Genomic DNA, 26,198 nt, shown 5'->3' on the forward strand with positions numbered 1-26,198 from the left:
TTCAGAACATGGTTCATGAAAATAGTCACTATTTGATGGCCAAGGAGTGTTGCTGCTTCAGTAATGGGCAGAAGTCAGTTGCCATTCCACAGTCAGTAGCCATTCCTGTCAGTTTCCATTTCTCAGTCAGTTGCCATTCATTCCTGTGTTAGTTGCCTTCCTTAGACAGCGTCCTTGGGAGTCGCTGTCTGCTTGTTCTCAATCCGGTAAAACTGGGGACTAATGAAACTGGAGCAAACGTTTTGAAGTGGAGCTCAGGTACTGCCTAAACATGTCCAATAAGAACACTCATTTCATTTGAAAACTCTCATCCAACAACAGCCACTTCTGGGGTCGTAGTCTAGAAATCTAGCTACATGTTTATAAAATGACTGTTTTAAACAGTCTTAAAAATGTCATTATGGGATTGTACTGGGGTTTTTTGCTATGCAAGATGCCTGTTAATTGTGAGCCCAAATGTACATGTATAGGTTAACTGATTTGATACTTTTTCAGCTTTTGTTTGAATTTTGTTTAGGCTGCTGGAATGACATTGTCTTTTCAATTTGTATTAGAAGCAAATCCTTCTGGCCCTAATTATAGATCTAAGACAAATTAACTGATAAATAGGATGTGAAATAATAAGCAAACAATGTTAAGACCACAATCTATCTATTGTAGAGGGAAGAGCCTGCCAATAGCACCTGCTTGGTTTTGGAGTGCTGAGGTGAGCTTGGCTGGTTTCGGGAATTAGTTGTAGACATTTTATTTCATTAATGTTTTAAAGAAGTGGTGGTTAACATTGTGTGGTCATTTCCAAACTGCTGTGAGAACATGATTCACTTTGAATGAAGATGGTACTTGCTGCACTGAATCCTTCAACAACAACATGCACTTATGACTATTATGACACAATGGAAATGTTTAGGCCTACTGTTGAAAATGGCCTTGGTTAAGTGATGAATTGGTTAGAGGAATGGACTGGTGAAAAGAGGATTGGGGTGCACTGCAATTGCACTGAGCAATCAACATTAACTAAGTATACATTTACTACAGAAAATAGTCCTCTGTATAAATGTGTAATGTTGAAAAGATAAGTCCTCTGCGAGCAGAGAATTGTATAGTTGCAGCCCACAATGTGCATGGTGGATCACTATACTAAATAAAAAAGAAATGGGGATATTTAATATTGCAGATTCCACTATTCCTTCATATAACCTTATTTTGCACTTTTGCATTCTAAGAGGACTCAGCTCACCTTTTCAACAAACTGCAAACTTCTAAATAGTGGTAGAATTTTAGTTTTTTATCAAGTCTACATTTCATAGTAGACTCATTTACATAATACTGATGTTTCAGATATATATTGAATAAGGTAAATTATTTGGGAACATAATTGTACTACTTTCTGTTGGAAAAGCCAAACTGAAAAGCCAATAAAGATTTGTTATCTAGCAATTGTTTGAAACAACAGGAAGTAGTAACTTAAATATTTAACTTTTGTGTACATTTGAGTGATTTGAAGTGGACTTATGCTGATAAATCACTGTATGGGGATGTGAAAACAAAGCCTTTATTATGTACCTGGACCGTTTAGGAACAGAGAGACAAAGATAAGAGAAGTGTTATTTATATTTTTCCTCAAGATAAAACATTTTCATGAAGCTGTATATAAGTCTGTGTTTTTTTCCCCCAATTTGTGGTTTTCCTTGTACAGAACCCTGTATGTTTTTGGCATTATATTGGCCATTAGAATCAATCTTATTAAAGGGATGCATTGATAATAAAAACATATCATCTACCGTACTCACCTATATGTCACTGTATTTTATTGTATCAATGTGTCTTCAACTGAGTTTTGATTTTGGTACAGAGTTGATCGATTGTCCAAAACCAGTGTGTGGGAGTAAACTTGTGGGTGGTTTATGTGTAATAGATGCAGTCTGGCCCATGACTCTCGGCTGTTTTCATGTATTGCGTAATGTTTTCACTAAACTACTCACCAGGAAAAATGTCCTCTGTTGCATGGAAATCAGCCTGGAGAAAAACCTCCTCTAGCAACACCTCCCCTCTCCAGTTCCAAAAGCATTACCAAGATGTATCTTTGTAAGGCAGTATTCTATCTTGGCCAGCCTAAATGAACCACGCTTTAATTTAGATTTTAATTCTGAGGTTACAAAACTCAGTATGGGCAAACCAAAGTTATAATGACCAGAGACTACTGAGGCTGACTCTATAAACCAATACCTCACCAAAATATATCTTATTGGAGTAACATGTTGGATTTCCTGCTATGGGCTTCACTCTTCCTCTCAAACATCCAAGAACAAAACTGTCAGGATGGTGAGTCTGAAACTTGATCATTTGATCATTACAATACTTTTGACTGATACAGTACTGTATGTCATGTTGAATTGCATTTTGAGACTACACCTACAGTTGAAGTCGGAAGTTTACATTTACATTTTAGTCATTTAGCAGACACTCTTATCCAGAGCGACTTACAGTTAGTGAGTACATACATATTTGTATTTATTTTTCATACTGGCCCCCCGCGGGAATCGAACCCACAACCCTGGCGTTGCAAACACCATGCTCTACCAACATCCCTGCCGGCCATTCCCTCCCCTACCCTGGACGACGCTGGGCCAATTGTGCGCCGCCCCATGGGTCTCCCGGTCACGGCCGGCTACGTTACATACACTTAGGTTGGAGTCATTAAAACTTGTTTTTCAACCACTCCACAAATTTCTTGTTAACAAACTATAGTTTTGGCAAGTCGGTTAGGACATCTACTTTGTGCATGACACAAGTAATTTTTCCAACAATTGTTTACAGACAGATTATGTCACTTATAATTCACTGTATCACAATTCCAGTGGGTCAGAAGTTTACATTCACTAAGTTGACTGTGCCTTTAAACAGCTTGGAAAATTCCAGAAAATGATGTCATGGCTTTAGAAGCTTCTGATTGGCTAATTGACATCATTTGAGTCAATTGGAGGTGTACCTGTGGATGTATTTCAAGGCCTACCTTCAAACTCAGTGCCTCTTTGCTTGACATCATGGGAAAATCAAAAGAAATCAGCCAAGACCTCAGAAAAAATATTGTAGACCTCCACAAGTCTGGTTCATCCTTGGGAGCAATTTCCAAACGCCTGAAGGTACCACGTTCATCTGTACAAACAATAGTACGCAAGTATAAACACCATTGGGACCACGCAGCCGTCATACCGCTCAGGAAGGAGACGCGTTCTGTCTCCTAGAGATGAACGTATTTTGGTGCGAAAAGTGTAAATCAATCCCAGAACAACAGCAAAGGACCTTGTGAAGATGCTGGAGGAAACAGGTACAAAAGTATCTATATCCACAGTAAAACGAGTCCTATATCAACATAACCTAAAAGGCCGCTCAGCAAGGAAGAAGCCACTGCTCCAAAACTGCCATTAAAAAAGCCAGACTATGCTTTGCAACTGCACATGGGGACAAAGATCGTACTTTTTGGAGAAATGTCCTCTGGTCTGATGAAACAAAAACAGAACTGTTTGGCCATAATGACCATCGTTATGTTAGAAGGAAAAAAGGGGTACCTTGCAAGCTGAAGAACACCATCCCAACCGTGAAGCACGGGGGTGGCAGCATCATGCTGTGGTGGTGCTTTGCTGCAGGAGGGACTGGTGCACTTCACAAAATAGATGCCATCATGTGGAAGGAAAATTATGTGGATATATTGAAGCAACATCTCAAGACATCAGTCAGGAAGTTAAAGCTTGGTTGCAAATGGGTCTTCCAAATGGACAATGACCCCAAGCATACTTCCAAAGTTGTGGAAAAATGGCTTAAGGACAACAAAGTCAAGGTATTGGAGTGGCCATCACAAAGCCCTGACCTCAATCCTATAGAAAATGTGTGGGCAGAACTGAAAAAGTGTGTGCGAGCAAGGAGGCCTACAAACCTGACTCAGTTACACCAGCTCTGTCAGGAGGAATGGGCCAAGATTTACCCAACTTATTGTGGGAAGCTTGTGGAAGGCTTGTTTGACCCAAGTTAAACAATTTAAAGGCAATGCTACCAAATACTAATTGAGTGTATGTAAACTTCTGACCCACTGGGAATGTGATGAAAGAAATAAAAGCTGAAATAAATCATTCTCTCTACTATTATTCGGACATTTCACATTCTTAAAATAAAGTGGTGATCCTAACTGACCTAAGACAGGGAATTTTTACTAGGATTAAATGTCAGGAATTGTGAAAAACAGATTTTAAATGTATTTGGCTAAGGTATATGTAAACTTCCGACTTCAACTGTATGTAGCTCCAGGGGTCCTGCTGTCTGGACCTATGAATGTGAGGGTGGATTACGACCTAAAAGACCAGAGGATCTCTGTAACGTGGGAAGATGACCCTTCTTCCTCCAGAGTAGCGGACAAACTGATTTATGATGTGGAGGTTCTCATAACACACAATATGAAAGAAGTACACAATGTGAGTGTTTGTTATATCAAGGAATAATATGCACATTACAACAATGGACCTTCTTATTACAACTGGATGCTATTGCAAGGTTATTATATAGTAGTAAGTATAGTACCAGTGACTGGTTGTGGGTGTGGGTGTCCTCAGGAAGCTGTGGATGTCACACCAGACCAGGTTGGCAGTAAACATCACTCTAATTGGACCTCTGCTTTACCCCTAGAGTGCACCGCCCACTCAGTCAGGCTCCGCTCCTGATACCAGAACTACACCAGTCAATGGAGCCCCTACAGAACATCACTGGTTAGTGTTTGTATTTCACGTCACACACACACACACACGCACACAGACACGCACACAGACACACACACAGACACACACAGACACACAATGTTGGTCATTCAAATCAGTAACCTTATTATTTTCTACAGGGATAGCCTCATCATCACATCCATGGGTTTACCCAAAGAGCAGAGTGGTTCAAGTCGATAGCAACTTCACCTTCTGCTGTATTCTTGGGACAGAGACTTGAATACATGAAATACAACAGCATTGTAATGAACACCACTCACATCAGTGACCAGAGCTATGCCATGGTTGTGCACATGAAGTCTCCCTCTCCACCCAGTTGCGTCAATGTCTACTGTAATTCAATTCTGTATTACATTTTTACATTTTAGTCATTTAGCAGACGCTCTTATCCAGAGCGACTTACAGTGTATGGCACCTGTGTTTACGTGGGATGTAAGTATTAACTGCTTGTAAGCCACCCTCTTACCAATCTAAGATAATCTAACAGCTGAACAACTCTCTAGTCCCTTGCGTTACTGTGCAGTTAACTTCATCATTTGAGTGTAATCATCAAGGAAATGACACGTGTTTAAAACTAGAGATCTATAATTAAATTCACTTCACAATTGAATTATAGGATCTATATGGCTGCATTCACACAGGCAGCCCAATTCTGACTTTTTGCCCAATTATTACTATTATTAATATTATAAATCTGATTGTGAAAGAAATATCTGAATTGGGCTGCATGTGTAAACGCAGCCTTTGTGTTCAAACCTCATCCTCTCTGCAGACCCCCCTGGTGACAGGAACCTTGTGTGTGAGACCCGGGACCTGGAGTCAGTGGAGTGTCACTGGGACACAGGAAGGGCAACCAATCTGACTAAACAGAGGAAGACTTGTTATCACCTGAATGGAAGGTACAGGACAGTACAGTACTGTAACAGATACAATCATTTATTCACCAACGTTTTGACAGCAAGCTGTCTTCATTAGGGTACAGCACTACCCAGGCCATGCTATCATTGATATCTGTCACGACTTCCGCCAAGGCTGCCTCCCCTCCTTGTTCGGGCAGGCTTCAGCGCTCGTCGTCACCGGCTTACTAACCACTGCCGCTCCTATATTCATCATTCCATATGTCTTGTCTTGTCATTACACACACCTGGTTCTTATCCCCTCATTAGTCCGTGTATAAGTGTTCCCTCTGCCCCCTTGTCCTTGTGGGTGATTGTTTAATTGTGAGAGTAGTGTAGTTCGGTGGAGCTACTCGTAACATTTTGTTGCCAGGGTAGATATTTCCCCTGTGCCTGTTTCGTTTGTCACTATTCCAGCGCATTTGTGTGTAAAGACGGAATAAACTCTGTATTCGGTGAATACCCTCCTGCGCTTGACTCCTTCCATCACACTCACCACAATATCATTGTGTAATAATCACTGGAGGTGACATTGTAAATGTACTTTTCAGAGCTTGTCCAAACGATACAGTCTCAAACTGCTACCAAACACTACGTGTGGATCAGGGGGAGAAGAATTGGATATTGACTGCCAGAAACCCGCTCGGCACACTGGAGCTCAAAGACACAGCTGACCTGAAGAAAAGAGGTAGAGTAGTGTGATAGCTACTCCTCACACACTGCATACAAATCTATTCCTTACTCTCAGTCTTGATTTACAAGGCCATTGAATGTTGTGTGGTTCAACATTCCAGTGCGTTTAATGGCTCCCATGGAAGTGGTAGCTTCAGATGTGAATGCCAGAAATGCCTGTGTTCAGTGGGACTGGGATAGGCAGCAGTACAATATAGTATTAATTGTTTGCCAAATACAGCTGGACCACAGTGGACACATACGCATGGTGAGTTACAGTAGGACACCTACAGTAGAATGGTTCACCCATTCACAAAGTCTGAACAATAGAGTTATTAACTAGGCATTACTAATGCCACACCCATTGACATTCTATTCACAGAGGAAATATTCTGGTATAGGTCTTGCATCAGTAGTTTCACATGGCCTAGCACCTGCCCAGACATACATAGTGCAGGTGCGTTGTGGATTAAAACAGCACTTCTGGAAATGGGGCAACTGGAGTACCTTACAAACCAAAGAGGACAGTGAGTATCCTATCCCTACACAACTACATACACACACCTTTTCAAATATGAGTAAATAGGAAGACAGATTACACACACACAGTCTGTGTAAAGATTTCAGTGTGTATTGTATTTGATCACATAAAGTTCACAATTTCTATGTCATTGTGTGTTTTTTTGTCCCAGTTCCTGAAGTGTTAGATGTATGGATGCAGATTGAGGGGAACCAAACCATTATAATATGGAAAGTATGTTTTGAAGATTGTGTGGACACTATATGTACTATTGGTCATGCTTCAGTACAGCACATTATGGAACTGGGCTGATAATCAAGACTTTAATTAGACATTGATAATATCAAACCGATTATGATTTTCATTCTTCCTCTTTTAGCCACTTACAGTGAAACAGAGTCATGGGCAGATCAAGGACTATGAGGTGACCTGGGGAAGGCAGAAGACCATTGTCCATCCACCTCAGCATGACTTTCTCCTCAGTGATCAATTCACCAATGAGGGACAAAGAGTCACAGTTACAGCCCGAAACTCTGCTGGCAGCTCCTCCCCCTCTATCATCACTATTCCCAGGCTCCCTCACAGAATGAAACGCTCCATGAAAATTGTTGGCCGTGATGGTGGGTTTGACCTATCCTGGTCTGCTAGCCCCAATGCTAGCTGTTACTTCGTGGTGGACTGGTGTCCCACATACAGTGAATGCAGACTGGAGTGGAAGAAGGTACCAACTGATATAACCAGCGCCAGAATCCAATCAGGTAAGAAGGCACATCTTTGATTAACCTTAGTAAGGGGATGGTGTGTTGAAATTGCTTAAACAGCATGTCACAAGGTAAATGCTTTTTATTTATTATTGTAATATCTTTGGAGTTTGGTTTGTGAAAAATGTGTAAACCTTCTTGCCCTCGTCCCGGTTCCTCAATCCCAGCTAGCTTTGAAGAGGGGGTGAGATACACACTCTCCCTCTATGCCTGTACTCCACGGGTCCCAGAGCTACTGGAGAAATGGGACGGCTATGTGAAAGAGTTAGGTAAGGATCCACTCTTCTGACTTAATAATTCAATCCAGAATTCTTCATGCACTTTCCTCTTGCTACAGTATTTGACCCGTCCCTCTCCATCTTTGCTCATTAGTTCCAAATGGACAGATTCGGGGTTTGGCTGCAGAACAGCATGGTTCAGACACTGTTCTGATCTCCTGGACTGGTATTCCCCCTGAGAATCAGACTGCGTTAATTTGTGGTTACATCATATACTACTCTGATATCTCCCATCCTTCCAGCATAAGAGCTTTCAATGTCACTATAGGTATGATGACACACATACCCAGAGAGAGGATGTATGGTATTCAATAGTAAATTGAATACATTGAAACATCTTGTTGCGCTTTCTTTTTTTTTTTTTCTTTTTTTTTGTCTTCTCTGATGGCCAGATGAGGCTAAGGCCAATAACCTGACAGGCCTACCTAACAGCTCCTACAGATTCATAGTGAAGGCCCTCACATCAGTAGGGGAGGGTGGAGAGTCTTCACCAGTCTTCGTCCAAATGGTCCCACAGAATATGTCCTGACCTATTCAGTTGATGTGTATTTGTATTGCTGCTGCTTTGTAAAAGGCTGTAACTTTCTGACTACATTCCACAGCTGATCAGTTGATCACAGTGATCATCATTTCCTTGGGTTCGGCTGCCTGTCTCCTCACGCTGGTCACCATCTTATGCTACAAATACTGGAAATGGTAGGAATACGTTTACTGTCATGTTGTCAAATGCTTTTGCAAAGACAGCTCCCACTCCATTGTTGGCTATTATTTCCAGGACATGTCCATGTTACTGTTTTATCAACTATTTATGTTATTGTGTCAACAGTTTGAAAGAGAATCTGTATCCTAAAATTCCAAAGCCAGTGTGGAAGTAGGAATGGTTGACACCACTGGTAGGTCCTCAGTCCCACCCAATCTTATTTTTGCGTATACAGTGCCTTTGGAAAGTACTCAGACTTTTTCCACATTTTGTTTGCCTTATTCTAAAATTGATTAAATAAATACAAATCCTCAGCAATCTACACACAATACCCCATAATGACAAAGCGAAAACAGATGTTTTGAAACTTTTGCAAATTTATAAAAAATAAAAAACTGAAATACCTTATTTACATAAGTATTCAGACCCTTTGCTATGAGACTCGAAATTGAGCTCCAATGCATCCTGTTTCCATTGATCATCCTTAAGATATTTCTACAACTTGATTGGAGTCCACCTGTAGTAAATTCAATTGGCAATATAAGGTCCCACGGTTGACAGTGCATGTCAGAGCAAAGACCAAGCCATGAGGTCAAAGGAATTGTCCGTAGAGCTCCGAGACAGGATTGTGTCGAGGCACAGATCTGGGGAAGGGTACCAAAAAATTTCTGCAGCATTGAAGGTCCCCAAGAACACAGTGGCCTCCATCATTCTTAAATGGAAGAAGTTTGGAACCACCTAGACTCTTCCTAGAGCTGGCCGCCCGGCCAAACTGAGCAATCGGGGGAGAAGGGCCTTGGTCAGGGAGGTGACCAAGAACCCGATGATCACTCTGACAGAGCTCTAGAGTTCCTCTGTGGAGATGGGAGAACCTTCCAGAAGGACAACCATCTCTGCAGCATTCCACCAATCAGGCCTTTATGGTAGAGTGACCAGACGGAAGCCACTCCTCAGTAAAAGGCACATGACAGCCCGCTTGGAGTTTGCCAAAAGGCACCTAAAGACACTCAGACCATGAGAAACAAGATTCTCTGGTCTGATGAAACCAAGATTGAACTCTTTGGCCTGAATGCCAAGCGTCACGTCTGGAGGAAACCTGGCACCATCCCTACGGTGAAGCATGGTGGTGGCAGCATCATGCTGTGGGGATGTTTTTCAGCTGCAGGGACTGGGTGAGTAGTCAGGATCGAGGCAAAGATTAACGGAGCAAAGTACAGAAAGATCCTTCATGAAAACCTGCTCCAGAGCGCTCAGGACCTCAGACTGGGGCGAAGGTTCACCTTCCAACAGGACAACGACCCTAAGCACACAGCCAAGGAGTGGCTTCGGGACAAGTCTCTGAATGTCCTTGAGTGGCCCAGCCAGAGCCCAGTCTTTGGACCCGATCGAACATCTCTGGGGAGACCTGAAAATAGCTGTGCAGCAACGCTCCGCATCCAACCTGACAGAGCTTGAGAGGATCTGCAGAGAAGAATGGGAGAAAATCCCCAAGTACAGGTGTGCCAAGCTTGTAGCGTCATACCCAAGAAGACTCGAGGCTGTAATCACTGCCAAAGGTGCTTCAACAAAGTACTGAGTAAAGGGTCTGAATACTTATGTGATATTTCCATTTTTTTATTTTTAATACATTTTCAAAAAGGTCTAAAAACCAGTTTTTGCTTTGTCATTATGAGGTATTGTGTGTAGTTTGATGAGGGATTTATTATTTTTTTAAATCAATTTTAGAATAAGGCTGTAACTTAACAAAATTTTGAAAAAGTCAAGGGGTCTGAATACTTTCCGAATGCACTGTCACTACACTGAAAAAAAATATAAACGCAACATGTAAAGTGTTGGTCCCATGTTTCATGAACTGAAATAAAAGATCCCAGAATTGTTCCATACGCACAAAAGGCTTATGTCTCAAATTTTGTGCACAAATTTGTTTACATCCCTGTTAGTGTTGCCAAGATAATCCATCCACCTGACAGGTGTGGCATATCAAGAAGCTGATTAAACAGCATGATCATTATTACACAGGTGCACCTTGTGCTGGGAACAATAAAAGGTCACTCTAAAATGTGCAGTTTGGTCACACAACACAATGCCACAGATGTCTCAAGTTTTGAGGGAGCATGCAATTGGCATGTTGACTGCAGGAATGTCCACCATAGCTGTTGCCAGATAATTAAATGTTAATTTCTCTACCATAAGCTGCCTCCAATGTCGTTTTAGAGAATTTGGCAGTATGTCCAACAGGCCTCACAACCACAGACGACGTGTATGGCGTCGTGTGGGACAGCAGTTTGCTGATGTCAATGTTGTGAACAGAGTGCCCAATGGTGGTGGTGGGGTTATGTTATGGGCATGCATAAGCTACAGACAAAGAACACAATTGCATTTTATCGATGCCAATACCGTGACGAGATCCTGAGGCCCATTGTTATGCCATTCATCCGCTGCCATCACCTCATGTTTCAGCATCATAATGCACGGCCCATGTCGCAAGAATCTGTAGACAATTCTGAAAACGTCACAGTTCTTCCATGGCCTGCATACTTACCAGACATGTCACCCATTGAGCGTGTTCCAGTTCCCGCCAATATCCAGCAACTTTGCACAGCCATTGAAGAGGAGTGGGATAACATTCCACAAGCCACAATCAACAGCCTGATCAACTCTATGCGAAGGAGATGTGTCGCGCTGCATGAGGCAAATGGTGGTCACACCAGATACTGATTTTTTTTTTTAAGGTATCTGTGACCAACAGATGCATATCTGTATTCCCAGTCATGTAAAATCCATAGATTTGGGCCTCATTAATTTATTTCAATTGACTGATTTCCTTATATAATCTGTAAAAAAAAAAATATGTTGCATGTTGCGTTTATATTTTTGTTCAGTATAGAACCCTACACTAGAAAGCAGTACTTGCTGCAGGTATATCCTGATTAGGGTTGCAAAATTCCGGTAACTTTCCTCCCTGTTTTTCCAGAAATCCTGGTGGGAGGATTCCCAGAGGTCCTCCTTATTTCTTCTTAATTCCAGGAATCTTCCAAGCAGGAGTTCCTGGAAAACCGGGGAATTTTGGGAAAGTTACCGGAATTTTGCAACCCTGTCTTTCTTTACCTGTTTTCCAGGAGGACCATGGCTGCCATATCCTCTATGTGGATCCATGTCATCCCAGTGAGATTGATATAGTGGGTGACCCAGAGCAGTCTTGTGAAGCTGCACCAGAGAATGAAGCTGGAAACAAGATGGAGGAGGGTGCCATAACCAGCATATACTCAGATGTCCCAGCTCCTCATGTATACTACAACCAGCGCCTGAGCAAGACCCCTCCAGGACACTCCACCATCTCCTTTCCTCACACAACGGGGTCTCCATCCTCTCCAAGCTCAGGCACAGCAATCCAGAACCCCTCATACAACCTAGCAGTACAGACTGTTTTAGATATGTGACAGCCTGTGGGCTAAGATGAGCTGTATATTAACTGTCCGTCCTGGCCAAACCCTGTACCACACAATGTCACATCTTATGCGCCTTGTGAGATAAACTTCAGGGGTTTCAGTGTCACATAGAAACCAGCTCTCCAGGCAGTCCCATTTCCATCAGCTTCACTCACTTCTTGCTATCAGATTCATGAACTTAGTACATACAGTCAATGCACATTTTGTTCCAACCGAGCACTAACACACCTAAGAGGACAACACGATTTTGATTGGGCCATGATTGCACTGTTCCCTGAAATAAAATTGGCTTATTAAACCGAAATAATAAACTACTGCACTTTAATTTATTTAAATGCACCTCTCTCTGCTGATTTGATATGTTGCCATTATGTGAAATATTTAGATGACAGAGAAAATGTTTTGATAGATAATATACAACATGAGAAAATGCCTAAGCAGTAAGCCTCCAGTAGAGGTCCCTCGAGATCAGATAATATTCTCCTAGCATGTTTTGTAGTTGTCATGGTAACATTTGACTAGTTCCGTCAACAAACTCGACCGAGACTTCTCGTCAAGGTCCATGTGAAACAATTCCCGAAACTTCAAGGGATGCAAGTCAAATAGAAGTATCTAGCTGGGAAGAAGCTTATTTTGTATCGAAATATGTTGATCAGTCAGACTAGAAATAAGGCGCAATGTCGCGAATTCACGGGACCAACACCTCATTCAGTGGCTGTGGTAAGTTCAATACTGTACTGTACAAACTCTGTGGCTAGTTTATTAACCTTGCTTGCTAGATAGCTAATCAGCCAAACAATATGTTGTACAAAGCTAAACAAAGAAAAAACCGTTGTAAACTTAGAAAGACCAACCATATCTAGCAATGATTGTAGTTGTAGCCGGAGGGATTCCCTTCTGTACCATTTGAGAACAAGTTCTCATTTACAGCTGCGACCTGGCCAAGATAAAGCAAAGCAGTGCGATAAAAACAACAACAACACAGAGTTACATATGGAATAAACAAAACGTACAGTCAATAACACAATAGAAAATCTATATACAGTGTGTGCAAATGTAGTACGTTATGGAGGTAAGGCAATACATAGGCCATAGTGCAAAATAGTTACAATTTAGTATTAACACTGGAGTGATAGATGTGCAGAAGATGATGTGCAAATAGAGATACTGGGGTGCAAATGAGCAAAATAAATAACAATGTAAATAACAATATGGGGATGAGGTAGTTGGGTGGGCTAATTACAGATGGGCTGTGTACAGGTGCAGTGATCGGTAAGCTGCTCTGACAACTGATGCTTAAAGTTAGTGAGGGAGATAAGTGTCTCCAGCTTCAGAGATTTTTGCAGTTCGTTCCAGTCATTTGCAGCAGAGAACTGGAAGGAATGGCGGCCAAAGGAGGTGTTGGCTTTGAGGATGACCAGTGAGATATACCTGCTGGAGCGCATACTACGGGTGGGTGTTGCTATGGTGACCAATGATCTAAGATAAGGCGGGGATTTGCCTAGAAGTGATTTATGACATGGAGCCAGTGGGTTTGGCGACGAAATGTAGTGAGGGCCAGCCAACGAGAGCATACAGGTCACAATGGTGGGTAGTATATGGGGCTTTGGTGACAAAACAGATGGCACTGTGATAGACTACATCCAATTTGCTGAGTAGAGTATTGGAAGCTATTTTTGCCGAAGTCAAGGATCGGTAGGATAGTCAGTTTTACGAGGGCATGTTTAGCAGCATGAGTGAAGGAGGCTTTGTTGCGAAAAATGAAGCCGATTCTAGATTTAACTTTGGATTGGAGATGCTTAATGTGAGTTTGGAAGGAGAGTTTACGGTCTAACCAGACACCTAGGTATTTGTAGTTATCCACATATTCTAAGTCAGACCCGCCGAGAGTAGTGATTCTAGTCGGGCGGGCGGGCGGGTGCAAGCAGCATTCGATTGAAGAGCATGCATTTAGTTTTACTAGCTTTTAAGAGCAGTTGGAGGCCACGGAAGGAGTGTTGTATGGCATTGAAGCTCGTTTGGAGGTTTGTTAACACAGTGTCCAATGAAGGGCCAGATGTATACAAAATGGTGTCGTCTGCGTAGAGGTGGATCTGAGAGTCACCAGCAGCAAGAGCGACATCATTGTTATACACAGAGAATAGAGTCGGCCCGAGAATTGAACCCTGTGGCACCCCCATAGAGACTGCCAGAGGTCCAGACAACAGGCCCTCCAATTTGACACATTGAACTCTATCTGAGAAGTAGTTGGTGAACCAGGCGAGGCAGTCATTTGAGAAACCAAGGCTATTTAGTCTGCCAATAAGAATGCGGTGATTGACAGAGTCAAAAGCCTTGGCCAGGTCGATGAAGACGGCTGCACAGTACTGTCTTTTATTGATTGCGGTTATTATATCGTTTAGGACCTTGAGCGTGGCTGAGGTGCACCCATGACCAGCTCGGAAACCGGATTGCATAGCGGAGAAGGTACGGTGGGATTCAAAATGGTCGGTGATGTGTTTGTTAACTTGGCTTTCAAATACTTTCGAAAGGCAGGGCAGGATGGATATAGGTCTGTAACAGTTTGGATCTAGACTGTCACCCCCTTTGAAGAGGAGGATGACCGCGGCAGCTTTCCAATCTCTGGGGATCTCAGACGATACGAAAGAGAGGTTGAACAGGCTAGTAATAGTGGTTGCAACAATTTCGGCAGCTAATTTTAGAAAGAAAGGGTCCAGATTGTCTAGCCCAGCTGATTTGTAGGGGTTCAGATTTAGCAGCTCTTTCAGGACATCAGCTATCTGAATTTGGGTTAAGGAGAAGCGGGGGGGGGGGGGGGGCATGGGCAAGTTGCAGCGGAGGGTGCAGAGCTGGTGGCCGGGGTAGGTGTCACGATCGTCGACAGATGCGGACCAAGGCGCAGCGTGATAAGCGTACATTCTTTATTCAGTACTTACAACACGAACCAAAACAATAAACCAAACGATACGTGAAGTCCTAGGTTATACACAAAACCTTACGGAACAAGATCCCACCAAACTAACATGCCAAAAGGCTGCCTAAGTATGGTCCCCAATCAGAGACAACGAGCTACAGCTGTCTCTGATTGGGAACCACCCTGGCCAACATAGATATAAACGATCTAGAACGAAAAACATAGAAAACTAAACAATGAAAATCCACACCCTGGCTCAACATTTAAGAGTCCCCAGAGCCAGGGCCTGACAGTACCCCCCCCCCAAAGGCGCGGACTGCGACCGCGCCAACCAAACACAAGAGGGTAGGGGCCGGGTGGGCATTCCGCCTCGGAGGCGGATCCGGCTCCGGGCGTGACCACCACTCTCTCTCTACCCCCCCGTAGCGCCCCATGTCTGGTCTGGCCCCGCTGGCCGGAGCTGGACTGGACACCGGTGGAGCGGATTGCTCTGGCTCCGGTGTGGAGCAGCTGACCGTGCCGGACTGACGACGCGCACCACTGGCTTGGTGCGGGGAGCAGGAACGGGCCGGACCGGGCTGACGACGCGCACCACTGGCTTGGTGCGGGGAGCAGGAACGGGCCGGACCGGGCTGACGACGCGCACCACTGGCTTGGTGCGGGGGGCAGGAACGGGCCGGACCGGGCTGGCGACGCGCACCACTGGCTTGGTGCGAGGGGCAGGAACGGGCCGGACCGGGCTGACGACGCGCACCATTGGCTTGGTGCGGGGAGCAGGAACAGGCCGGACCGGGCTGACGACGCGCACCACAGGCTTGGTGCGAGGGACAGGAACAGGCCGGACCGGGCTGGCGACGCGCACCCCAGGCTTGGTGCGGGGAGCAGGAACAGGCCGGACCGGGCTGGCGACGCGCACCACAGGCTTGGTGCGGCGAGCAGGAACAGGCTGGACCGGGCTGGCGACGCGCACCACAGGCTTGGTGCGGGGAGCAGGGACAGGCCGGACCGGGCTGGCGACGCGCACCACAGGCTTGGTGCGAGGAGCAGGGACAGGCCGGACCGGGCTGGCGACGCGCACCACAGGCTTGGTGCGAGGGACAGGAACAGGCCGGACCGGGCTGGCAACGCGCACCACAGGCTTGGTGTGGGGAGCAGGAACAGGCCGGACCGGGCTGACGACGCGCACCACAGGCTTGGTGCGAGGGACAGGAACAGGCCGGACCGGGCTGGCGACGCGCACCACAGGCTTGGTGCGGGGAGCAGGAACAGGCCGGACCGGGCTGGCGACGCGCACCACAGGCTTGGTGCGAGGGACAGGAACAGGCCGGGCTGGACTGTGGAGACGGACTGGAGGTCTGGAGCGGAGAGCTGACACAACCCGTCCTGGCTGAATGCCTATTTCCACACAATCTGTGTGAGGCATCAGCACAGGACGTACAGGGCTGTGCACTCGTACTGGCACTACAGCACGTGGCACTGGCGCAGGATATCCGGGACCGAGGAGGGGTACTGGAGGCCACGAGCGTTGAGCCGGCACACTCCGTCCTGGCTGCATGCCCACCTTAGCACGACACGTGCGTGGTGCTAGCACAGGACGTACAGGACTCGCGGCACAGTACGTGGCTCCGCATAGCACGGAACCTGCCCAGTCTCACGCTGCCTAGCCTGAGTACAGGGAGTTGGCTCTGCTCTACCTCTAGGCTCCGCCAACCACCCTTCCAGCCCCCCAAACCTGATGGCCTCCTCTCCTAGTCCGCCGATTCGTCCTGTAGCTGCCTCCAGCAGCCCCGTCGTCCACGCCATGTGCCCCCCCAAAAAAAAATTACTTGGGGTTGCCTCTCGCGTGTCCGTCGTCGGCACGGTTGGCGCCGTTTCTCCTCTCCTGCCTGGGCATTTACTTTTGCCCATGGCCCTCTGCCCGCAAATATGTCCTCCCAAGACCACCATTCGCCCACCTGGGACATCGCCAACTTCTCCTCCTGGGCACGCTGCTTGGTCCTCTGGTGGTGGGATCTTCTGTCACGATCGTCGACAGATGAAGCGGACCAAGGCGCAGCGTGATAAGTGTACATTCTTTATTCAGTACTTACAACACGAACCAAAACAATAAACCAAACGATACGTGAAGTCCTAGGTTATACACAAAACCTTACGGAACAAGATCCCACCAAACTAACATGCCAAAAGGCAGCCTAAGTATGGTCCCCAATCAGAGACAACGAGCTACAGCTGTCTCTGATTGGGAACCACCCTGGCCAACATAGATATAAACGATCTAGAACGAAAAACATAGAAAACTAAACAATGAAAATCCACACCCTGGCTCAACATTTAAGAGTCCCCAGAGCCAGGGCGTGACAGTAGGGGTAGCTAGGTGGAAAGCATGGCCAGCCGTAGCAAAATGCTTATTGAAATTATCGATTATCGCAGATTTATCGGTGGTGACAGTGTTTCCTAGCCTCAGTGAAGTGGGTAGCTGGGAGGAGGTGCTCTTATTCTCCATGGACTTTACAGTGTCCCAAAACTTTTTGGAGTTAGTGCTACAGGATGCAAATTTCTGTTTGAAAAAGATAGCCTTTGCTTTCCTAACTGATTGTGTATATTGGTTCCTGACTTCCCTGAAAAGTTGCATATTGCGGGGACTGTTCGATGCTAATGCAGTACGCCACAGGATGTTTTTGTGCTGGTCAAGGGCAGTCAAGTCTGGGGTGAACCAGGGGTTAAAGCAAATAACTAAGGCTTGGAGGTTTCCTTGGCAAGGTCACTTGTTCAGGAGAAGCAGCTGGCCCACATAACCATTATTACTAAACCCTCACTACATGTTCCAGAGGGCGAGGTTCCCGTCATCCAGGCCTCCAGACTACCTAATCCTGGAGAGAAGGAAACAGGAGGCGGCCCGGGACAAGGTGTTGGAGTTCACCAAGTACCAGAACACCTGTGACCTGAAGAGCACTGGGAGAATAACTCTGAAAGTTGCATTGTGTTAGGAACCATTGAGAGATGGGTCAAAGATGCCATGGGAAAGTATCAGATGGGCATTGATGAGAGGAGATAGAGGTCTGTGACAAATCTTTTGGTTAAGTTACCATAACAGCGGATCTTTTTTAAAATAGAGGTAGCTACTGTATATATATTGCTCCATGTCTGTCTATCACCCATGTCTCCCTTAGATTGTATGATACACTACATGACCAAAAGTATGTGAACACCTGCTCGTCGAACATCTCATTCCAAAATCATGGGCATTAATATGGAGTTGGTCCCCCTTTTGCTGCTATAACAGCCTCCACTCTTCTGGGAAGGCTTTTCACTAGATGTTGGAACATTGCTGCAGGTACTTGCTTCCATTCAGCCACAAGAGCATTAGTGAGGTTGGGCACTGATGTTGGGCGATTAGGCCTGGTTCGCAGTCTGCGTTCCAATTCATCCCAAAGGTGTTTGATGGGGTTGAGGTCAGGGCTCTGTGCAGGCCAGTCAAGTTCTTCCACACCGATCTCAACAAACCATTTCTGTATGGACCTCGCTTTGTGCACAGGGGCATTGGCATGCTGAAACAGGAAAGGGCCTTCCCCAAACTGTTGCAATAAAGTTGGAAGCACAGAATCGTCTAGAATGTCATTGTATGCTATAGCGTTAAGATTTCCCTTCACTGGAACTAAGGGGCCTAGCCCGAACCATGAAAAACAGCCCCAGACCATTATTCCTCATCCACCATGGCTGCCGTTTTACGGGCTCCTAACCAACTGTGCTATTTTGTACATAATGTTGCTGCTACCGTCTCTTATGACCGAAAAGAGCTTCTGGATATCAGAACAGCGATTACTCACCTCGAACTAGACAAATATTTTTTCTTTAATGAGTCTGACGCAAAGGATATACTGTTTCCCAGAGACCAGGCCCAAATCCCCATCATTCGTGTGAAGAAAATACGGAAATACAGGGGGTGGAGATCGGGGTGCCTTGTGGGTAACCCGCCTCTACCATCCGTTCTATTGGCCAACGTGCAATCACTGGAAAATAAACTGGATGATCTCCGTTCGAGATTATCCTACCAACGGGACATTAAAAACTCTAATATCTTATGTTTCACAGAGTCGTGGCTGAACGACGACACGGATAATATAGAGCTGGCTGGGTTTTCCATGCATCGGCAGGACAGAACAGCTACGTCTGGTAAGACGAGGGGTGGGGGTGTGTGTCTATTTGTCAATAACATCTGGTGCGTGATGTCTAATGAGGTAGAGTACCTCATGATAAGCTGTAGACCACACTATCTACCAAGAGAGTTTTCATCTATATTAATCGTAGCCATCTATTTAACACCACAAACCAATGCTGGCACTAAGACCGCACTCAACGAGCTGTATAAGGCCATAAGCAAACAAGAAAATGCTCATCCAGAAGCGGCGCTCCTAGTGGCCGGGGACTTTAAAGCAGGCAAACTTAAATCAGTTGGACCTAATTTCTACCAGCATGTCACATGTGCAACCAGAGGAAAAAAAACTCTAGACAACCTTTACTCCACACAAAGAGATGCATACAAAGCTCTCCCTCGCCCTCCATTTGGCAAATCTGACCATAATTATATCCTCCTGATTCCTGCTTACAAGCAAAAACGAAAGCAGGAAGTACCATTGACTCGCTCAATAGGAAGTGGTCAGATGACGCGGATGCTAAGCTACAGGGCTCTTCTGCTAGCACAGACTGGAATATGTTCCGGGATTCATCCAATGGCATTGAGGAGTATACCACCTCAGTCACCGGCTTCATCAATAAGTGCATCAACGATGTCGTCCCCACAGTGACCGTGCGTACATATCCCAACCAGAAGCCATGGATTACAGGAAACATCCACACCGAGCTAAAGGCTAGAGCTGCCGCTTTCAAGGAGCGGGACACTAATCCAGACGCTTATAAGAAATCCTGAAATGCCCTCAGACGAACCATCAAACAGGCAAAGCGTCAATACAGGACTAAGATTGAATCCTACTACACCGGCTCTGACGCTCGTCGGATGTGGCAGGGCTTGCAAACTATTACGAGCTTCAGCACTCGGCGGTCCCGTTCAGTGAGTTTGTGTGGCCTACCACTTCACGGCTGAGCCGTTGTTGCTCCTAGACGTTTCTACTTCACAATAACAGCACTTACAGTTGACCGGGGCAACTCTAGCAGGGCAGAAATTTGACGAACTGACTTGTTGGAAAGGTGGCATTTTATGACGGTGCCATGTTGAAAGTCACTGAGCCCTTCAGTAAGGCCATTCTACTGCCAACGTTTGTCTATGGAGGTTGCATGGCTGTGTGCTCGATTTGATACACCTGTCAGCAACGGGTGTGGCCGAAATAGCCGAATCCACTAATTTGAAGGGGTGACCACATACTTTTGTTTATATAGTGTATGTTGGAGGCAGTTGAGAAGGAACTCCTGAGAGTGCTGGAGAGACAAGCCAAGATGCGTGAGAGAGCCAAGTTACTGCAATAGAGGACGGAGAGTGAAAGGCAGAGAGTGGTTGAAAACAAGCTTGAACAGCTATTCAGGTAGAGAGAACACCTTAAGGGTGTTTCTAGTTGCCAATGTTGCAGTTTTTTTCATCCGTGTAAATACCTCCATACCGATAGGTTATATTTTTTAAATGGAAAATGTTGAGAGAGAAGAGTGAGGAGCTGCTGGCTGAACAGACTCGACGCAGACAGGACGAGGTTTGTACAGAGCGGGCTGTGCAGCTACATACAGCAGCAGAAAGAGGAGGTGGAGGTGGAGCAGCTCTTTGCTCAGCTGTGGGAGAGCGACTGGTGAACCAAGGAGGAGCGGGAGTGCCAGGAGGCGCAGAGGCAGCGCCAGAGTAACCTGCAGCAGCTGGCCAACCTGCGTGTTCAGATGGAGGCGGCCAAGCAGCTCAAAGAGGAGGAAGCCCAGCTACTGGTAGCAGTGGCGATTTTAGCATGTACATCTTGGTGGGGCAAGAAATAAAAATGTGGGATGCATGCCAGCAAAGCCACTACACTACACAACACAACACTGAACAATACATTAATTGCACTATAACGGTGACAAACGGTGCCCACAAACTGTTAGAGCCTACATAAAGCTGTCCAACAGCAGAGTCTGGCAGCGAAACAGTTCATTCAGCCTCATTTACTGCATAAAAAAAAAAAAAACAGCTGATATGGCTGACTTGCTTAAACAAATGTGGTTTCTACTGACAATTGAGATGTACAAACTATGGCATTAGGGGACGACACGCGGATAAGAAGCAATCCGTAATTTCGATGAATACATTAATGAGCGAGCTAGGACGGACGTAGTCAATATAACTATTTGTTCAGCACTTTTGAAATGTACAGCGACAGAATTCAGAACATGGGCCGTTCTTACAGTGTTCTCCCTGTACACCAAGTCAGAACCGTAGGATAAATAAAGGGGGCATATAAGCAGACAATGAAAGCTCTTACAATATTCAATGATTACATTTCTCAAAAACAGGTTATAGGCTACATGTGCACCACCAAGTCAGAACAGTAAGCGAAATTAAAAGGTGAAAATATACCAAATTATTAAGGTGAGGCACATGGGCTACTAACAGCTTACTACACAACATACACTTAGTATTACTTTCTTAGCTACAGTATGCATATATCCCTGGAATATTGCATAATTTATGCAGCAGCATACAATACATTTTTTGGACTCACCTTGTTGTGCTGTGCTGACTTGAACAGGAAGGTGGCGCGGCGGTCCTTTGTGGGAAAATTTTGTCATCAAACTTTGTCATCAAAGTCTGGCATTCTCTGGATTTATGGTGCTTTCAAGATAACTGGGAACTGGAAGAAAAAAAAAGGTAGAATCATGATGACGTCAGTGATCTTCAGGTCATAGCTCTAGAAAGAGGCCCGAGTTCCGGATTTACAATTCCGAGGTGGATTAAAGTTCAAAACGTATTTTCCCAGTCGTAGCTCGTTTCTCCCGAGTTCCCAGTTGTCTTGAACTCACTAAAGTCAGATTTTGCAGTTCCGAGTTAACAGTTGTTTTGAGCGCGGCACAAATCATGCTTCATTGACAGCATGGCCAATGTTGAATGTTTATCATTTTAAACTAGGAAAAGAGACCCTATAATTTCTCTTCCTGATTTCTCTTCATATGACAAGGACTAAAAGGATTTGCCAGTAGATTGTCGACTTGATTCATGATAATGTCTGCTAGCTAAGATTTTGAAAGTATGATGTTGACATGATCAGTCCAATCAAAGCTACTGTAGATATAACGTGATTTGACGTCATTTTATCTGTGGCCAATGACCTTGAGCCTTCTTGGATGGGCACTTCTAATGTAACTATGGCAGCATCCAATGGGCTTGAATTTTCTAGATCTACCCTTAGACTTGGCGGTGATGTAGTGTCCCCATGAGTGACAGAACACTGAGCCAATCACGGCACAACGCTCCGTATTTTCTGCTGGCTTGCCCGACCACCACAGAAAGCACTGAGCTAGGCTGAAACACCTGCATTTTGGTGCTGCCTTACTCAAGAAAAGTATTAACTAAATTATATATATTTTTTTTTACATTGTTTGCAAACTGATATGTGACACGTATTAATGTGCAAAACGTTTTCTTTTTCTTTTTTTTTTAGCAAAAAATGTGGGGCTCAAAACAGGTGGGGCTCTGCCCCACTTGCACTAACGGACGGGTCGCCACTGACTGGTAGGCTAATTCAGCCTGTAGCTGAGATGTTTCTTTCTGAGTCTATGTGTGTTTCTGCTCTATGATCACTAATTGAGCCCTCTGTGTCTTTCTCTGTGTGTGTGCCATGGGGAGCAGAGAGAGATGCTGCGTCTGGAGGAGCAAAGAGAGTGCCATCAGAAGCTCCAGGTTTAGGAGAGCAGGCTGCTGAACCACTATCTGAGGCTGAAGATGAAGCGCCTGGCCAGGGAGCAGGAGGACGAGCTGGCCCTGGACATGAGCATCCTGGAGCAGCTGCTGACGGAGGAGAGGGATGAGAAACAGGGCGAGGTCATGAGGAAGGTGGGAATGTCGAGTCGTATTATCATATTAAATTACCACATTGTCAGTCTGTTTGGCACGCAAAAGGAAATCTTATGAAACTAAACGAGGCAGAGGACAACTGACTGAGCGTGTGTTTTTACAGCTTGAGCTGCGAGTGGGGCAGAGTAGCTTGAGGAGCAGAAGGGACAGGAGGCGGAGACAAAGCAGCTGATAGAGCTGAAGCAGACCTGGGTCCAGAGGCCAGGGATAGGCTGATGAAGGACGTGATGGACACGCCGCCTGCAGATCCAGGAGAAATGGAAGGAAGGGGAGGAAAGGAGAGCTTAAAGTTTGAAGTTTTAATGTCACATGCACAAGTACAGTGAAATGCCTTTCTTGCAAACTCAAAACATAACAATGTAATAATCAATTATAATGTATTACTAGAAAAATAACCACAACAAATAAGAATTAGGCCCTGTGAGTGTGCAAATATTGAAATAAAAGGTCAATAAAGATACAAGGTAAACAAGGACCGTGTAACTATTTTGTTAGCTATTTATCAGCCGTATTGCTTGGAGATAGAAGCTGTTCAAGAGCCTGTTGGTGTCAGACTTGATGCACCGGTACCTCTTGCCGTGCGGCAGCAGAGAGAATAGTCTATGGCTTGGGTGGTTGGGGTCTTTGATGTTTTTCCGGGCCTTCTTTTCACACCGCCTGATATAGAGGTCCTGGATGGCAGGGAGGTCGGCCCCAGTGATGTACTGGGCTGTCTGCACAACCCTCTGTAGCACCATGTGATCGAGGGCGGTGCTATTGCCATACCAAGCAGTGATGAAGCCAGTCAATATGCTCTCAGTGTTACAGCTGTAGAACCTTTTCAGGATTTGAGGGCCCATGCCAAACTTTTTCAACCTCCTGAGGGGGAAGGGGCACTGCCGCACCTTCTTCACGACTGTGCGTGTGTGTTTGGACCATTTGAAGTCTTTAGGGAATTGGACACAGAGGAACTTGAAGCTGTCTACCTGTTCCACTGCCACCCCGTCGATGTGGATGGGGCGTGCTCACCCCCTCGTTTCCTGTAGTCCACGATCAGCTCCTTGGTCTTACTGATGTTGAGGGAGAGGTTGTTGCTCTGGCACCACACTGCCAGGTCACTGACCTGCTCCCTGTAGGCTGACTCATCATCGACGGTGATCAGGCCTACCACCGTTGTGTCGTCAGTGAACTTGATAATGGTGTTGGAGTCGTGTGGCCACACAGTCATGGGTGAACAGGGAGTACAGGGGGCGTTAAGCACCCGTGTTAAGCATCAGCATGGTGGAGGTGATGTTGCCTACCCTCACCACCTGGGGTCAGCCTATCAGGAAGTCCAGGATTCAGTTGCAGAGGAAGGTGTTCAGTCCCAGGGTCCTAAGCTTGGTGTCGAGCTTAGAGGAGACAATGGTGTTGAACGCTGAGCTGTAGTCAATGAACAGCATTCTCACATAGATATTCCTCTTATCTAGGTGGGTGAGGGCAGTGTGTAGAGTAATTGAGATTGCGTTGTCTATGGATCTGTTGGGGCGGTATGCAAATTGGAGTGGGTCTATGGTGGAGTGAATGTGTGCCATAACCAGCCTCTCAAAACACTTCATGATTACAGAAGTGAACGCTACATGGCGGTAGTCATTGTGGCATGAAGCCTTGGAGTTCTTAGGAACAGGAATGATTGTGGTCCTCTTAAAACATGTGGGTAATACAGACTGGGACAAGGAGAGGTTGAAAATTACCGTGAATATGCCTGCCAGCTGTTCTGCACATGCTCTGAGAATGTGACCTGGAATACCGTCGGGGTCCGCGGCCTTTCGGGTGTTGACCTGATTAGAGATCCTTCTCACGTCCGCCTCGGAGAGCGAGATCACCCAGTCCTCTGGGTCGGTGACGGCCCTCACACCCGGCTCGATGTTGTTGTCAAAACGTGCATATTCAGTACCAGCAGTAGTTGCACTTGAGCATGATATACTGTTATCCTCTGTGACACAGTGTTGATTCACAATGACTTGTTTATACCTGTAATCTTATATATTGGATGTGGTATCATGGTGTGTGTGCTTGTGTGTTTGTGCTTCTACCTTAGTGGATCTGAACATGCAGAAACTAGCCCAGCTAGCCAAGGAGAGAGTAGAGCTGAACAAAACCATACATTAGAACAAACTGCTGGATGAGGAAGATCAATTATTCTGACAGGCGTCCTCTCACAGCAATACACATACAATTTTTTCTCCATATCTCCAGCCCTCTTTTACACACAGCAAAAGTATTCGCAATGAATCCATATCTCTGCTTTCCTCTCCCAGTCTGAGATGGGGCTGTCAGGAGTTCCAGGCAGACCTGCTGGCCTAGCTGCAGTTGCGTGATGAGGGAAGGGTTCAGACAGAGCAGGAGCACCAGCAGGGCCTGGTCTACCAGGACCAGTAGAACAGGAAGATGCAGGAGATCTTCTCCAGGCTTACCTCACACACCAGGGCTGTCCACCCCTTCAGGAGAACCTCTTCCACCAGCCCACAGGGACAGTTTAGCTTGGAGCAACCTGTGAAGTAAAGCAAATGCATTTATGGCCTGGCTCGGCAGGGGACACGTACTCAGATACACATCGCGTGCACACACACCATTCGTGACTCAGCTAACATACACAAACACTCATCTTTAACTATCACACACCCACATGAACACACACCTGTCCTGTTGAACGATGTCTAACCTCATAAAAACACATCTCTGGCCAATTCATCACGCCGTAATCCTCTAAATAGAAATGGGAAATTACCTGTCCATGTTTCTCCGAAAATGGCATAGTGATATTAAATGCAAATAAAATAAGTTTGCTCATGATGCTTACTCATGAGTTCAGGAAATATATTTTCTATTTTGCTCATTGGCAGGGTGCTATTGTATTAATTGATGGAGGATTGTCACGCCCTGGCTCTGGGGACTCTCGTATGTTGAGCCAGGGTGTTTATTTTGTTTAGGTTCTAGTCGTTGTCTATCTATGTTGGCCTGAGTGACTCCCAATCAGAGGCAACGAGTGTCAGCTGGTTGTCTCTGATTGGGAGCCATATTTAACTGTCTGTCTTTCACTTTGTGTTTGTGGTTTCTTGTTCGTGTTGGTTTGTGTTTAAACCATAGACGTCACGTTTTTCGTTTGTTGTTTTGATCTTGTGATCATTAAATAAATATAATATGTTCACCTTCAACGCTGCGCATTGGTCCCCTTCATCA

At 45.5% G+C, this 26,198-nt stretch overlaps 2 pseudogenes across 2 annotated transcripts; both read left to right on the top strand.

Moving 5' to 3' along the window:
• Positions 1-2,255: 2,255 nt before the first annotated feature.
• Positions 2,256-12,048, top strand: LOC311135654 (leukemia inhibitory factor receptor-like; annotated as a pseudogene). The gene is made up of 17 exons: positions 2,256-2,322; positions 4,297-4,466; positions 4,605-4,761; positions 4,892-5,099; positions 5,160-5,198; positions 5,539-5,665; positions 6,214-6,350; positions 6,457-6,602; positions 6,717-6,861; positions 7,027-7,088; positions 7,234-7,612; positions 7,783-7,884; positions 7,988-8,161; positions 8,286-8,411; positions 8,496-8,589; positions 8,720-8,786; positions 11,713-12,048. The product of its transcript is annotated as a leukemia inhibitory factor receptor-like (transcript).
• A 639-nt stretch (positions 12,049-12,687) lies between these two features.
• LOC311136372 (cilia- and flagella-associated protein 53-like) lies at positions 12,688-25,520 on the top strand (annotated as a pseudogene). The gene is made up of 8 exons: positions 12,688-12,762; positions 17,785-18,017; positions 20,351-20,493; positions 20,604-20,884; positions 22,770-22,976; positions 23,101-23,256; positions 25,057-25,159; positions 25,277-25,520. The product of its transcript is annotated as a cilia- and flagella-associated protein 53-like (transcript).
• The last annotated feature ends 678 nt before the right edge of the window (positions 25,521-26,198 follow it).

The sequence above is a fragment of the Coregonus lavaretus genome (assembly GCF_964263955.1).
Source record: "Coregonus lavaretus genome assembly, chromosome: 10".
NCBI classification, from domain to species: domain Eukaryota; kingdom Metazoa; phylum Chordata; class Actinopteri; order Salmoniformes; family Salmonidae; genus Coregonus; species Coregonus lavaretus.